The following is a 14,240-nucleotide window of genomic DNA, read 5'->3' as shown; positions in this document are numbered from 1 at the left end:
GAGAAGGACATACAACTGAATCTGTCAAGCTGTTGGCCGATGAGAATCAACCGATATGCTATCTTTGACATGTGGCCATTAAGTTGCTGACTCTAGAGCTAATTCATTATTCAGTTCTTTAATAAAATTGCTCCAGGAGACAAACTTCTAAGTAGATTATGTATCAAGTGAAAGACTTAAGAAAAGGATTCATCACCATGTAATGACCAGTCACGTGATGTCAATACCACATGAGAGAGAAAAAGAGTGTTTGGACATGGTGGATACTGTCACTTTGGAAAAAGAGAACTTGTTCACTTTATAAGATCTCCCTGGTTGTTTTTATATTAACCCAGTCTCATATGTACATATGGATGTATATGTGTGTATAGACATAGAGCCTTGATGTCACAGTGCGTTACACATTGGGCTGCTAATCGCAAGGTCAGCAGTTCAAAAACACCACTACTTCTCAGAAGAGATTCACAGCCTTGGAAACCCACAGAGCAATTCAACGCTGTCCCATAGAATGGAGATAAATTGGAATTGACATGACAGCAGTGGGTTCTTTGTACAGGTATATATTATATATAAGTATATAATATGAGAAAAGGGGTTATTCTGGCATAGGAAGGAGATAGTACATTGAGCTGCTAATGTTAAAGCTAGGAATTGATGTCACCAGCAGTGCAGAAAAAGATAAAAAGATGAGGCTGTCCACACCTGTAAAGATTTAAAGTCTCAGAAACTAGAAAGGCAGTTTTTCTGGGTCCTAGAGATCAGAGTCGCATCGGCTTCATAGATACATAACTACAAAAGCATCAGGAGAGGCATCCCGTTGGTGACTAACGCGACCAACAGGCCAGCAGTAAGGTGAGAGGCACTCTGTGCTCTGTGCCACTGCACCTCTGGAAACGAAGAGACAGGAGAAGCGAATAGGACTTAAGCAAAGTTGGGACCGTTCATTGTCTTTATCTTTCGAACCAGGTTTTCTCAATAAGTCAATTAAATCTAAATCAAAGTACATGTTAAATATACTTGCATTGCAATAGCTACCAGCCATGTATATTGACAGCAGATGCTATATACACACGGATGACGGCTATGAAGGAATTCTGAAAAATGGGATTAATGGATACATTTCTACCAACTTTCTGAAGCCCCTTTGAAGATACACTCTGAATTTTCTTCTAAGTTTTGTTTATTTGTTTCTGATATATGTGAGAAAATTCAGCATGCCAATTGAAGGTAATATATATGATTTCCCTGTCCAGATCCTACAAAACCATATGGGAGCAAGATAATGTTTGTCCTGACCTGCCAAAATCCTGTGGAGACGCTCTCAAGTCCACATCACATGCTGAGCACTAATGGTCACAGGGGGCTTGTGCATCAGCAGACGTGTGAAAGTGCATGTAACCCAAGGAACTCCCTTGGGGCCTCTCATCTAAAGAAGCTCCTCACCTCAGTCAATCCAGCCAAATGGTGAAATGCTATTTCCAAGTTAAGGATACCTTCATTGAAACCAGCGTCTGGACAGAAGAATCCAACAGAAGGAAGGGCTTGTATCTGGCTCTGAACCAAGAAAAGCCTGAGGGAGCGGGAGACACATTTTCAAGAGCCCTCCTGTAGTCCACTCCCGACACTCCAGGCAAATAAAAGACTGTAGAATTCTCCTCAAACATCCAAGAACTACTAGCGGACCATTGTTCCCTTTCCAAAGGCATTCATGGAATGAGCCTGTGCATAATTGTAGTTTTGATTTTTTTATTAGGAGACTGTTTAACATGGCACCCAGTTCATTGGTTGAGTTGTGACAAACAATACAATATGGGGACCAAACTATCACCAGAGACCAAAACCCCAAACTAAACTCACCACCAAGTCGCTGCTGACTCATAGGGCCCTATGACGGTGAGTGTCTGACACTGTGACTCTGTGGGGGAGTAGAAAGCCTCCTCTCTCTTCTGTGGAACAGGCTGAAGGTTTTAAACAGCCAACCTTTGGGCAAACAGCCCAACTCACAATCACGACACCACTGTAAAGTTCCTTAGAAAATGTTAAAATTCACATGTTTGGGGTCTTAGTAAGGTAACAAAAGCTAGCGGCAGAAAACTTTACAGAAGAAATTTAAATATCCATAATTACAGATGTGCAACAATTCTCACCCTCCTACCAACTAATTACCAAACCAATTACCAAAATAATTACAGAAAATAATTTGCCTGTCTGAGGTGATGACTGCCATACAATGAGGCTTAAAAAAAGTCACCAACAGGGAGACCTTTTCAAGTTCCAGCAGATCATCCACACTTAAGACTACGTGACCGACTTCCAAAACAAAATGAAAATCTTAGGGACCCCAACAGAACATTGCCTAACTTGCTGGCTTTGTATATATCAATTAGAAAGAACAATTATTAGGCGGAGGGGGGCCATTATGTTTGGTAAGCTAGGTGAGGGAGCTGCTGCTCAGTGATAGATTGGCAAGATATGATAAAATAATTTATAAATTACCAAGGGCACATTGGGAGGGGGGAGCGGGGAAGGAGGGGAAAAAAAAAAGAGGACCTGATGCAAAGGGCTTAAGTGGAGAGCAAATGCTTTGAGAATGATTGGGGCAAAGAATGTACAAATGTGTATGGATTGTGATAAGAGTTGTATGAGCCCCTAATAAAATATAAAAAAAAAACAACCATAAGGAGACAAGAAGAGATGGAAGATAAATTTAAGTAGTAAAAGTCTTATGAGGTGAGTTATAAAATTACAAGGTTTCGATCTTATTTAGAACATGATTCTTAAAACAAGACAGTAGGAGAAATTTAAGACTGACTGAAAATCTGATGGTAAAGAATTTGATATTAAAAAATGAGTTAATTTTTCCAGGTGTGATTATTCTTTAATTTACACAGAGCTCTTGTTGTGAGGTGCCATCAAGTCAGTGCCGACTCGCAGCACCCACGTACAACAGAATGCAACACCCCCTGACCGGCACCATCCTCACAATTGTTCTGCTTGAGCCCATGTTGCAACCGCTCTCTCAACCGGCCCTGTCAAAGGTCGGCCTCTTCCCCACTGGCTCTCCTTTACCAAGGCCGAAGTCCTGTTCTCTGCTGCTAACTTGGCCAAAGGACGCGAGAAGCTGCCGCATCCTTTCCTCTAAGGAGCATTCTGGCCGTACTTCTGGACGGATTCCTTTTTCTTTTGGCAGTCCAGGATATTTTCAATATTTTTCAACAGCACCATAATTCAAATACATCAATTCATCTTCAGTCTTCCTTACTTAATGCCCAATCTTCACATGCATCTAAGGCAACTGAAAATACCATGGCTTGAGGTTGGCACACTTCAGTCCTCAAGTGACACACTGGCCTTTCAATATTTTCAAGAGGTCTTCTGCAGCAAATTTTCCTTCCCTACAAGTGGGAAAACAAAACAAAGAGGAAAGAAAAAGAGCCCATATACACGCTAACGAACTCCACGGACAATTTCCTCCTCTGTCTCGTGAGTAGAACTGTTGGTGCCCAACTACCATTACTGAGTGTGTTTGTCAGAGAGTCTACAGAGGTCCAGAGGGACATGCAGAACAGACTTGAAGTTCTCATAGACTCCAGACTTCTAAGAGCCCTGGACACTGAGGGAGCCTCCTGCCCTGAGATCATCTTTAAACCTCAAACCAAAAACATTCACCGAGCTCCGCTTGCTCTTTTATGGGCTACCTGGAATCAATCTGACAAGAGCAATTCAAAAGATCAGATGGGAATCTTCGAGGGCAGTGAGTCTGGGGTGAGCAGGGAGGAATAACACAGAGAAGGGGGTGAGAACGGGTGCACATCCGGAAGCATTTAATGCCGCTGAATCGATCCAGAAGCAATTGTGGAATCAGTGTCCGTTCTGCTGTGTGTAGCCTCAACTTTTTTCTAAGAATCACAGAAGGCCAAATGCTGCGTGACCTCATTTAAGTAAGTAAATACACATAAAACAAAGATGCTTGGTGGTTACCAAGAGTGGGGGGAAGGGGAGGTGGAAGGCTGTTACTTAGGGGTCATTGAGTTTATGTTAATGCTGGTGGGATAAATTAGAAATGCATAAAAAAGTTGTAAAACATTAAGAATGCAATCATTGTCACTGACATGTGGAAACTGCTATATGCATTTTCATCACAATAAAAATTAATTTCTAAGAATCCATAAATAAATAAGATTACTTATCATTTGGAGAAGATATGTGCTGCCATATTCACATGAAATAACATGATGGCAAGAATGTATTTTGCAATAATCTGGTAGCGGGGTAAGATTCAGAACTCGTTTGGGTAGGCATGGTTAACTACTGAAGCTCTCTGATTGTTGGTGTTGGTAGTTCCTGCCTAGTCAATCCCAACTCACAGTGACCCCATGTACGCAGAAACCTCAGGGTTTCAGCTGTGACCGTTTGGAAGCAGAGTGCCAGTCCTGTCTTCCTCGGCACCTCTGAGTGGGATCAAACCACAGACGTTCCAAAAGAAGTCGAGTCACTGGCCATTTTTCTACCTTGAACATATTTTTGAAATTTTTCATAATGAGCCATTAAAGAGAGAGAATTTCATTTTAGAATACTCGGGCAAAGTATCTAGGCACACTTTTTATTTCTATAATTAACTGCTATTATTCTGTAGTTTCAAATTTCTTAAAATAAGCTTTCCATCTTTAAATATATTATTCTTTAAAAATTGTTTTTCCAGTTACTAACACAAGTAGAATATTTAAAAGAAGTAGATTGTCTAATTAGTATTTATTGGTCTATATAAAAGATATGAGTGTTTTATATATTTATCAATTATATAGATATCATGAGATATTTAAAAGTTGGGATTGTTGAATTTTCTACATAAAAAATAATGACTGTAAAGGTGGATTTTGTAAAGTTCTATCTTCTTTAATTTCTTTATGTTAGTGAATGGTCTGGGATTTCCAAAGTAATTATATAGAAACAGGCATAGCACAATAAAATATTTTCCTGACTTAAAATAGCTAAGATTATATACTGATTACAAGTTGGGCTGTGATCCTAAAGGTCTGCAGTTTGAAACCTCCAGCCGTTCATTGGGAAAAGACAGGGCAGCTTTCTACTTCTGCAAATAGGTACAGTGTAGCTAACTGCCAGGGACAGTTCTACCTTGTTATATAGGGTCACTATGAGTCAGCATCGATTCAATGACAGTGAGTTTAGTGAATATTCTTGATAATTCAAAGATTGTAACTTCCCATTCTTGGTTACCTCAGAATAAATCTCATGAATTCAGAATTTTGCCCAACCCCCCTTTCAATATCAAGTCAGGTTATCATACTTTCTTAATGGACCTGCTGGCATTATATATTATAGCAAGCGATTTTTTTAACCTTGGGTCATGGTGCATGATTCTTATGCTCTAATGTTCAGTTTGGTTTGCTGGCATTTTATTTGGAATTTCTGAATTTGAATTCATAGTATGATAAATGCAACGCCTCTAATATGTGATGTTTGTTCACTGGGTTTTAGTCATTTAATTTAAAAAGGATTTCTTATATAAGAAATCCAAGTTCCTTTAAAAAAAAAAGAAAAGAAATCCTAGCTCCTTAATGTCCAAAATAGGTGTTAAGAAGTTCCTCAAAGCTTCTTGCTATTTATTTTAAACAGGAATAGGGAAGAGGCCACAGACTGCAAGCACAAAGGTGAGACAATGGCTTCCACATCACTTGTGCGACAGCCTTAGAGTGAGTGTGAAGTGCTGTATCTAGAGGCTCCAAACCAAACAAAGACTTAAAAATATACAGAATATTAAAGTAATTGGAAAACATAGGAACTGTATCTTCTTGGAAGATAATCTTAAAAATATAATGGTCTTCCCTTCCCCTAAGTGTTAATCTAGAATAATAATAAGAAAACCAGGCTAGATGACACAAGCAATATAGCTTTCGAACAGCAGGAATCAAGTCCCAACTTTGATAAATATCATTGAATATTTTGATAGATCACTGGGTTTAGTACTAATAGATCAAAATTAGCATTTTAAAAATAATTTTCTCTACAAAATAAAAGAATAACTGTGCCCCTTAGCTTCTTCACAAAGGATAGTTTTATTTATGGGTTTCCTCTCAGAAAAATTAACTACAAGATGCTATTACACTTATTTTGAATAGAAGCTACAGCTCCATAAACAAAAAATGGCTCAACATTCCAAAAGGCAGTTCACATATAATCTTCTAGTTAAGGCAGAACAACAACAAGGAAAGCAAAGCAAAACAAGCAAGCAAGCAACAAAGACGGAATCAACTGCGCTGTTAGGGTTGCTAGGTGCAGAGAGTGGGTTCTGACGCCTTGCACAGCCCTATGTACCGCAGCAGGAAGCACCCATAGCCCGACACCACTCTCACAGTTGTTGCGCCCACTGCTTCAGCCACTATGTTCATCCGTCTCTCTAGGTCAAAAGGGAGGGATGAAAGAGGTAGACGTGCAGCTATGGCCACAGCTGATTCACAGCAGAGGGGAAACCCAAGGAGGTTACCTGAAGTATGTCTTAAACAGCCTGAGATGCTAACAAAACACACTTCACAATATTGTTGTACTATCAGCTAACCCTACATTTATAACATGGGGGGGGGGGGAGGACCCAGTCTAAGGATACTACAAGCTTCAGCCAGAAAAGCTATGGCTTTTTTTCTCAGTGGTCACCTGTAGACCTATGGAGAGAAGCCAGTCTAGTGAGCTTGCTTTGACAAAGTTAGGCTCCAGACTGGGCACAAAACTTCTGGTAAGCACAAGGTAAGACTTTCATGGAGAGGGGAAATACTTTTCATTAAAATACCTTGGGGAAACAAAACTGCTTATAATAGCGGTCTTTAATGAAGCAGATATAGACAGGGGCTATGCTCAGATGTTCTCACAAGGTAGCATGTAAATCTGGATTTTGATCTCAAGGGGCTAAGAGGGTCTTAAGTAACTGTTTGCTGATCCAATGACTGATGAAGTATAAGATTATGGATTTGAGAAGTATAGTTCTCAATCCCCCAAGACCATTCAAACATTAATTATTGATGTCCCATAGCATTTGTCCTGCATCTTCCAACCAAATCAAACACCCCAAAGAGCAAGTCTGTTTTCTTTTGTCTTTATTTTTCACCTTAACCAAAAAAGTTTCTTTCAGGTAAATTAGGAAAGTGTGTTTTAGATAATCACTGTCACTGACTTGTCTGCTAAGGGCCTAGAATTATGCAATCTTTGCAGGCATGAGTGTGTGGGTAGTTTAGTGGACATCAAGCCCACCCAACTCCTGGAACTTTTACAAAAAAGACAAAACTTTCCAGTGAACTAGGCTTTTTGGTAAATGAAACCATTTGTAACTTTAAAGGAGTCTTCCCCCATTCCCCTCCAAAGTATCGTAAGGAAAATCCACACTGCGCTCTAATGGGCTCGCAAGCTTTGGTTCAAAGAGGGGTCAACAAGAAGCAAACCACTAATGTCATTTTTGTTGAAGCAAGATGGGAGGGCGTTGAAGCCTCAACACTTCCAGGATCCCAAAGAACAGTTACCCAGATTGAACATGATCTGCCCAATTTATGCAAAAAACACACACTGTTACAGCCTAGTTAAAATCTTCTGTGCATATAAGGCTTGTTATAAAAGTGCTGACTTGTTCCACACCCTAGGAAGAGCCTTTCCTACTCAAAAACTATCCAAATGAGGTGGGAGCTGGAAGGGAGAAACCGGAGTAAAGATTAGGGGTAGGGTGGAGATGGGTGTGAAAGAGACAGAGTTCAAATAGATGTAAACAGCCTGTCTGTCACCTTCAGTTACAGGGGTCTGGGTTTACACCAGTGGGAGAAAACAAAACAAAACATTTGTACATTGAGAAAAATGATATTTACATGTAAAAATGAATGTGACTAAAGTCAAATTCAGTAAACCTTCACTCAATTCACAAAATAAAAAAGTCCAGTTCTCTTCCTCCCCAGCCATTTCGGTGGCTGCCCCGCACCTAAGACAGAAGATGGGGCCGCAAAGATGATGAAAAAGCCCCCGGAGTCGATCCACTCCAGGCTCCACCTCACAATGAAAAGTGGAAACTACGTGCTGGGCCCCAAGCAGACCCTGAGGATGATCAGGTAGGGCTAAGCGAAACTGGTCATCCTGGCCGTGAGGAAAGCGGCAAGTGAGTACTGCGCCAGGTTAGGCCAGACAGCTGCCGTCAGTCGCTCTAGTGGCCATACTGGACATGGCGTGCACACAGGCCATCGATGACCCAGATTATTCTGTTATCATTAGAAGCACGTCAGAACTGACTGGTGACAAAGAAATCCTGCAAGAGTTTTCTTTAATGAAACTGGCCTCAGCTTCTTTAAACACCCTTTCTTCAAAAAAAAAAAAAAACCCAACAAAAAACCAAATAGATTTTTAAGGAAAGAAAATTATGTAAAAAGTCAAGGAGATAGATCAAAGTTCCTCCCCCACTCCACCCCTGCCCAGCCCAAAATAAAGCAAATTGAACTCATTCTGGCAGAACTATTTTGAGTTTTCTTGTTAAGAGACTTAAGGAGTAAATAAATACCTATCGCGTTGTCTCTACCAAAGCCTCGTATTTTCGTTCCCAGTGGATTTCTGTTTAGTAGGGGTTGCTGTTGGTGTTGGTGTTAGCTACCCTCCAGTCAGCCCCAAATCCCGGGGACCCACATGGCCAACAGGCTAAAACATTGCTGGACTCTGTGCCAGCCCAGCGATTGCAGGTCACCAGGCCTTCACTTCGAGTCCACCTGAAACCTCAGTGTCGTAGTAACATGCATACTTTGACAGATAGGTGGTGGCTGTGCCTGTGGTCTACTGTCAATAAATATTCCAGTGAAGGTGTCCAAGGTAGCCCAAAGCTCCTGGAGTTAAAGAGCAAAGATTTCCACAGTCCCATTACGCCACAGGCATTTCAAGGACTGTCAAGGGTACCTCACACTACTACTGATGTATCCAAACAATATAGAACCACAAGTTCCAGAAACAGGAGAGACTTTGGGAATCAAATCTAACAAACTTATGAAAGAAATCACCCGAGGATTAGTTGACTAATTTTGGTTCAAGGAAGATGGCTGAAATGATGAATGCTTTGTTACCATAATAAAAATAAATAAATAAAAAGCAGCCATTCAGAAATACATGTCAATACAGTGATAGGAAAGGTGCTCATGACAAAGGAATGCATATGGCACTGTTGAGGTGGGAAGTAGTATTAGGGTGCTCAGTTTTCCCAAGCCATCGTTTCTTCTTCTATGTAGTGGATAAAAATATCAACTGTTTAATAACAATTTAATAAATCTTTATTTAATAAAGATTTCTATGTTCTGTAATAATACTTTTTTACTTATCCTTTTAAAATAGTTTCCAAGCAAACTAAAACAAAGACATTCATCTCTCAGGTTGCTTTTCCTAGCTGAAGTATTCCTTAGTCCTTTATGGAAAAGCCAAACATTATTCTGAAATTGCGGTGAGGAGACATGTCTGCATACACTGTCCGAAACAAAGCAGAGTAATTGTAACATGTGAAAACACAAGTCCAAAGGATGGGATGTGAACAACTCTTCTCTGTTCCGAGGTGACTAAGCGCTCCCAGATCATTATTGTAGTAAATATTGTAGTGTACCAAGGTCCACTGGGCATCTTCACTCACATCCTATTCCCTGATAGAAGAACAATGTGTCATGTACATGGGAAATAGTACACAACTCTCTTTATATGGATATGGAAAATGGTGTACAATTCTCAACTATGTAAATGAGAGAGAGAATGAATTGCAGGTTTCAGATACTGGTATTCCTTTAGTTTGCATTTTCCACTGTAAAGGGAAGAAAAATGTGACCTTGGGCAATCACTGTTCTTAGTGGAAAGCCTTTTCAGCTTAAGAAACCATTACCTGATTGATAACGGCTTTCCTAACTACAAAGGATGCTTACTGTTGACAGGGAGGAGTCTGTCTGTGAGCCACAGGGAGACAGAGGCGAGCCACAGTGGCAGCTGTCTTCAATCACTAAGGAGGTGTAGCCAAATGGGCCCTTAAAACAGAGGTGCCGTTCGAGAGTGAAGGTGATCTATTCTGTGGCTTATGTGAGGCACACAGTACCTGATAGAAGGAATAAATAATAATAATACCTTAGTAATCTACACATCCTGCTACCTGCCCAACCAATGAATCACGGCACGCTATTAGTATTTGGGAACTGCTGGTCAATGTCCTAGGAAGGGTGAAAGGTTCAGAGATCTTGGTGACACTACCTCTGCGACAGGAGACAAATTACTTAACCTCCCTTCCCCTCAGAAACTTCACTTGCAAAAATCAAAAATAGTCAACTTAACAATCATTTAAGATAATAGCCTGTCCTATTGAGAAAGTGTGTCCGGCATTTTGCATCGCTAACACAGGGATGTGCTCTAAAATACCATGTATTGAAAATATGGTCCCTTTGCACTTCTGTTCCCTAGCCCCCCAGTTCCTGTCCTGGGAGGCAACTACTGTTTCCAGTCAAGTGCAACAATTTCGTTTCCATGGCCTATGCTGAAATGTTGAATTCATTAACGTTTACGGAGTGTCTCTCATGTGTCGGACCATTCAGGATGCTGTGGGGAGTACAAAGATACGTCACCGTCTAGAAAGGGATGTGAGACACAACTTTTAATATAGGGCAATAAACAAAATAGTAAAAATTTAAGATCAGAAGAGAAAGTCATTAATTTAATCAAGACGTAGATTGGGATAAAGAGTAAGATTAGGAACAGGTTGCAAGGCATTTGAAGTTGCAAGACCCATACCGAAATGCCACTAAGGTTCCCTGATTCAGGCAGTCTGATTCAGGAACTGGCCCCTCTCATGGTTATAAAACTCTTACTAAGGGGGTTCACTAAAAACGACTGGGGATTTCTGACACAGGAAAAGGGAACAGCCATCAAAGGGTTCACTGTGAAGCAGGTAAGTAGGGAGAGAGAAACAGATGATTGAAAAGGCGTTTTCTTTTCCCAGTCACACACATATTCTTTATTTCAAAATTACATACCCTTGTGGAAAGAATGGATCACTCACGAGGGTGAGGGTCGTTAGATTCAACTAGTGTTTCAAATGCATTTGGTACTCTCTACAATTCATACTCTACACTCTTAACCTTGAACTTTTACCGAATAACTGTGGTCTTCTAATTTTCTCATTTTCCCAAATGAGAAAGTAACACCAAAGTAAAATGGGCTAATTTAAAACTCAAGATGACATTCAACAAAATAGGAACCAATACTGGGCTTCCTATGAGACAATTCACTAAACAATAATCACATTACCAAGAGTTTGGCAGTTCTTCACAAAATCTGTTTGTCTTAATGGAATTTAGGTCAGTGCTCTACATATACAAATAGCCCATGCATAAGATCAGACAAAATGAAAATTACCCTAAATATTTCTAGATAGGGATGTGTGAAAGCATAGTATAACCAGAAAAACAAAACAGGAACTTGCTACATTTAAGCTTTAGAAGAATAATCTTAATATGGAAATATTCATGATAGCCTAGCAAATCAAAGGAAAATAAATCAAAGGCCATAATTCCTTTATTTTTTTATTGATTACATATGTTAAAGCTATCAAAGATGAGAAACATTCTGCTACAGCATCATACTGCTTTCGAATAACGACACAGGAGAGAAGTCTGAAACACTTTGTAAAATATTTCGGTTAAGCATACACTTTACTATAGTCCCAAATCAAGACAGTGACTATAAACATGTCTTTAAATATGCTTTCCAGGGAAACATCAGGTAATATAGATAAAGAGTTGGCATTATCAATAGATATGTATTTGGCATTATCAAAATTCAAACACTTTGGTGTATCTTTAAAGCCTTATGATGTATCAGAAATCAATAATGCAAGAAATGCGATCTGTTCTACAGCAGGCAGTATTATCACGCAGATCCACAGAGCCCTTGTTTCCCGGGGACCTCTGTGAAAAGGCATTCCTCTTCTCCCCTTTCCGTGGCATCCTACCCACAGTTATACTTTCATCACAATTTCCATTTCAGAAGCACCTTCAGGTCCAGCAGCGAGGACGATCAGGGTTCACCCCTCTTACTAAATCATAGTGGCTTAAGAGTTGCCACCACTGCCATCTCCTTGTACTGAAGCCGGTCCAGGATGCCACAACCTCTGCTTACCAAATTCCTCTTCATCTCAAACTAAAATGTGCTGCTATTTCCAGTCTCACGTGAGCTCTAGGTATTTGGGAAAATGAACAAATTTCTACTTTGGTACTAGAAAAATCACAATCACAAGCTATGGTAACTGAAGTCACAACTTTTCTAAGAACTCAGGATCAATTCATAAGGGAGACTTCAGCACGCAAACCCCTACAGATACAACACTCTAATCCTGTAAGAATATCGTGCCGAGATTATTATGAAAGCCTCTTAAATACTAAGAAGAATAGAAAGAGGAACAAAGCATCCATTTTTCTACCCCCTTAGTCTCAGCGTTCTGAATATGAGCATTTTCTGTTAACAACAAGCTACCTTTATAATGTCCAGATAATTACAGGTTCAGGTCAAGCACCCCAGACCATACTGATTACATCTCTATGCAATAAGGACCCGCCAGCACCATGTGTACCCACTATAACAGGGACAGCTTTTAAGTATCTGTGACACTAGGCATTTTCAGTCCTACCAATGCCATAAATGGAAAGCCAATGACCAGTCAGGCCTGTCAGTTGTTGCCTGAAGCAATAAGGACAAGCTGGGAATTTATCATCCTGGAACTTCATCTGCCAGCTGCATTCACACATTTTCACCACCTGAATAGTTGATTCTCTTCAACTCCCCCGGGTCTCATTTCAACATACAGTGTTTGGAAAGAATATTTGATCAAGCAAGATAGGAAAAGGTTTGGACTTATCTGATATGTCACCAAAATGCACTTTAAGTAATTGTAAGTATCAGGAGCTAAATGTCTTAGGTTCCACTTGTTGTACAGGGACCTATAATCCTAATTAAGAAAGATTAAACAACAGCTATCACATATTCCGGCATGTAGTTGTGTAAATAAATATGAGGAGGCTTAAGATGATCATGGAAAATGGAATTAAAAACATAATGGAAAGTTTCCATGAACTTTTTGAAGGTCTTTTGTACTAGGTCCCTATTTTCTGCTACTGAGATCTAGTAGTGAAAGTCCTGCAGAGTCTTCACAGAGCACTTCCTTCCTGGGAGGAAAGGATTTCATACTGGCATAGAAATTTAAAATTCATTCTGCTTTCTAATTTTTAATCAAAACTCCAAATCTTCACCAAATATAAGCTTATTACAATGACATTATTAATTTTTAGGTTTCAAGAGTTAAACTTGTTCTGTTTTTATTCTTGTAATTGTCCTTCTAAGGGTTCAATGAGCTTTTTTTTAAAGCCTTGTGTCTTTTATTAATTTTGGAAATATTTCTGCCATCCTGTCTTTATAAATTTCTTCTGCACTTCCCTCCCCTACGGTTTCTTCATGAAAAGATCTTGTGAAAATTCTATTTATTTTTTATTTTTACTTTTCCACAGACTTTTGGAAGCCCACCCTTGTATATGTCTTGCAATTATATGCTAATCTGATAGTGCTCCACCTACCTCTCCAACTCAATTCTGTTTTGTTTCTTTCCATTCTGACTCAGTTGTGTTATATTTCCTTTCTTCTTGTGTCAGTGCACTGTCAAGCCCTGCCACTGATGATTTTATTTCAGATTCTAAAAGGCCCACTTCGTTCTTTTAGAGAAATTGTCCTTGTTTCCCTCACTGCAATACAGGCAGCTTTCTCAATATGATACCAATAAAAACAAAACCAAAAACCCCTTAGCTAACACCTGCAATAGTGAGTTATTGACACCATTCCCACCAATTCAGAAGAAGACAAGGTGTGTGCAACAATTACTTCAGTGTTATGCTAGTGATCTAATCTAAGGAAATGTAGTAAAGGTAGAAAAGAAATAAAAGGTCTAAAGACTGGAAACAGAACCATCTTTATTTTCAGGTGACATGACTGTATAATAGAAGGCACTTAGGAGGGTTTCAATATGCAAAAATTTGTTGTATTCGAAATACGACAAAAATTATTGACATAAAGATATCATTTATAATGAAGTGAAAACATCAAATATTCCATAAGCATATGAACAGAGGAAAATCCAACCCAACCCACTGCTGTTGAGTTGATTCTGATTCATAGTGATGTTATCAAAAACAAAGCAAAAC

General features: G+C 39.6%; 1 protein-coding gene across 9 annotated transcripts in view; it reads right to left on the bottom strand.

Annotated features, from left to right (window-relative positions):
* The window catches only part of BCAS3 (BCAS3 microtubule associated cell migration factor), a 553,715-nt gene that overhangs the window by 245,849 nt on the left and 293,626 nt on the right, over positions 1-14,240 (bottom strand). The window lies entirely within an intron of this gene.

This window comes from Tenrec ecaudatus, chromosome 10, assembly GCF_050624435.1.
Source record: "Tenrec ecaudatus isolate mTenEca1 chromosome 10, mTenEca1.hap1, whole genome shotgun sequence".
Taxonomy (NCBI): Eukaryota; Metazoa; Chordata; class Mammalia; order Afrosoricida; family Tenrecidae; genus Tenrec; species Tenrec ecaudatus.
The sequence above is the reverse complement of the archived record's forward strand: the minus strand, read 5'-3'. Positions and strand labels throughout refer to the sequence as shown.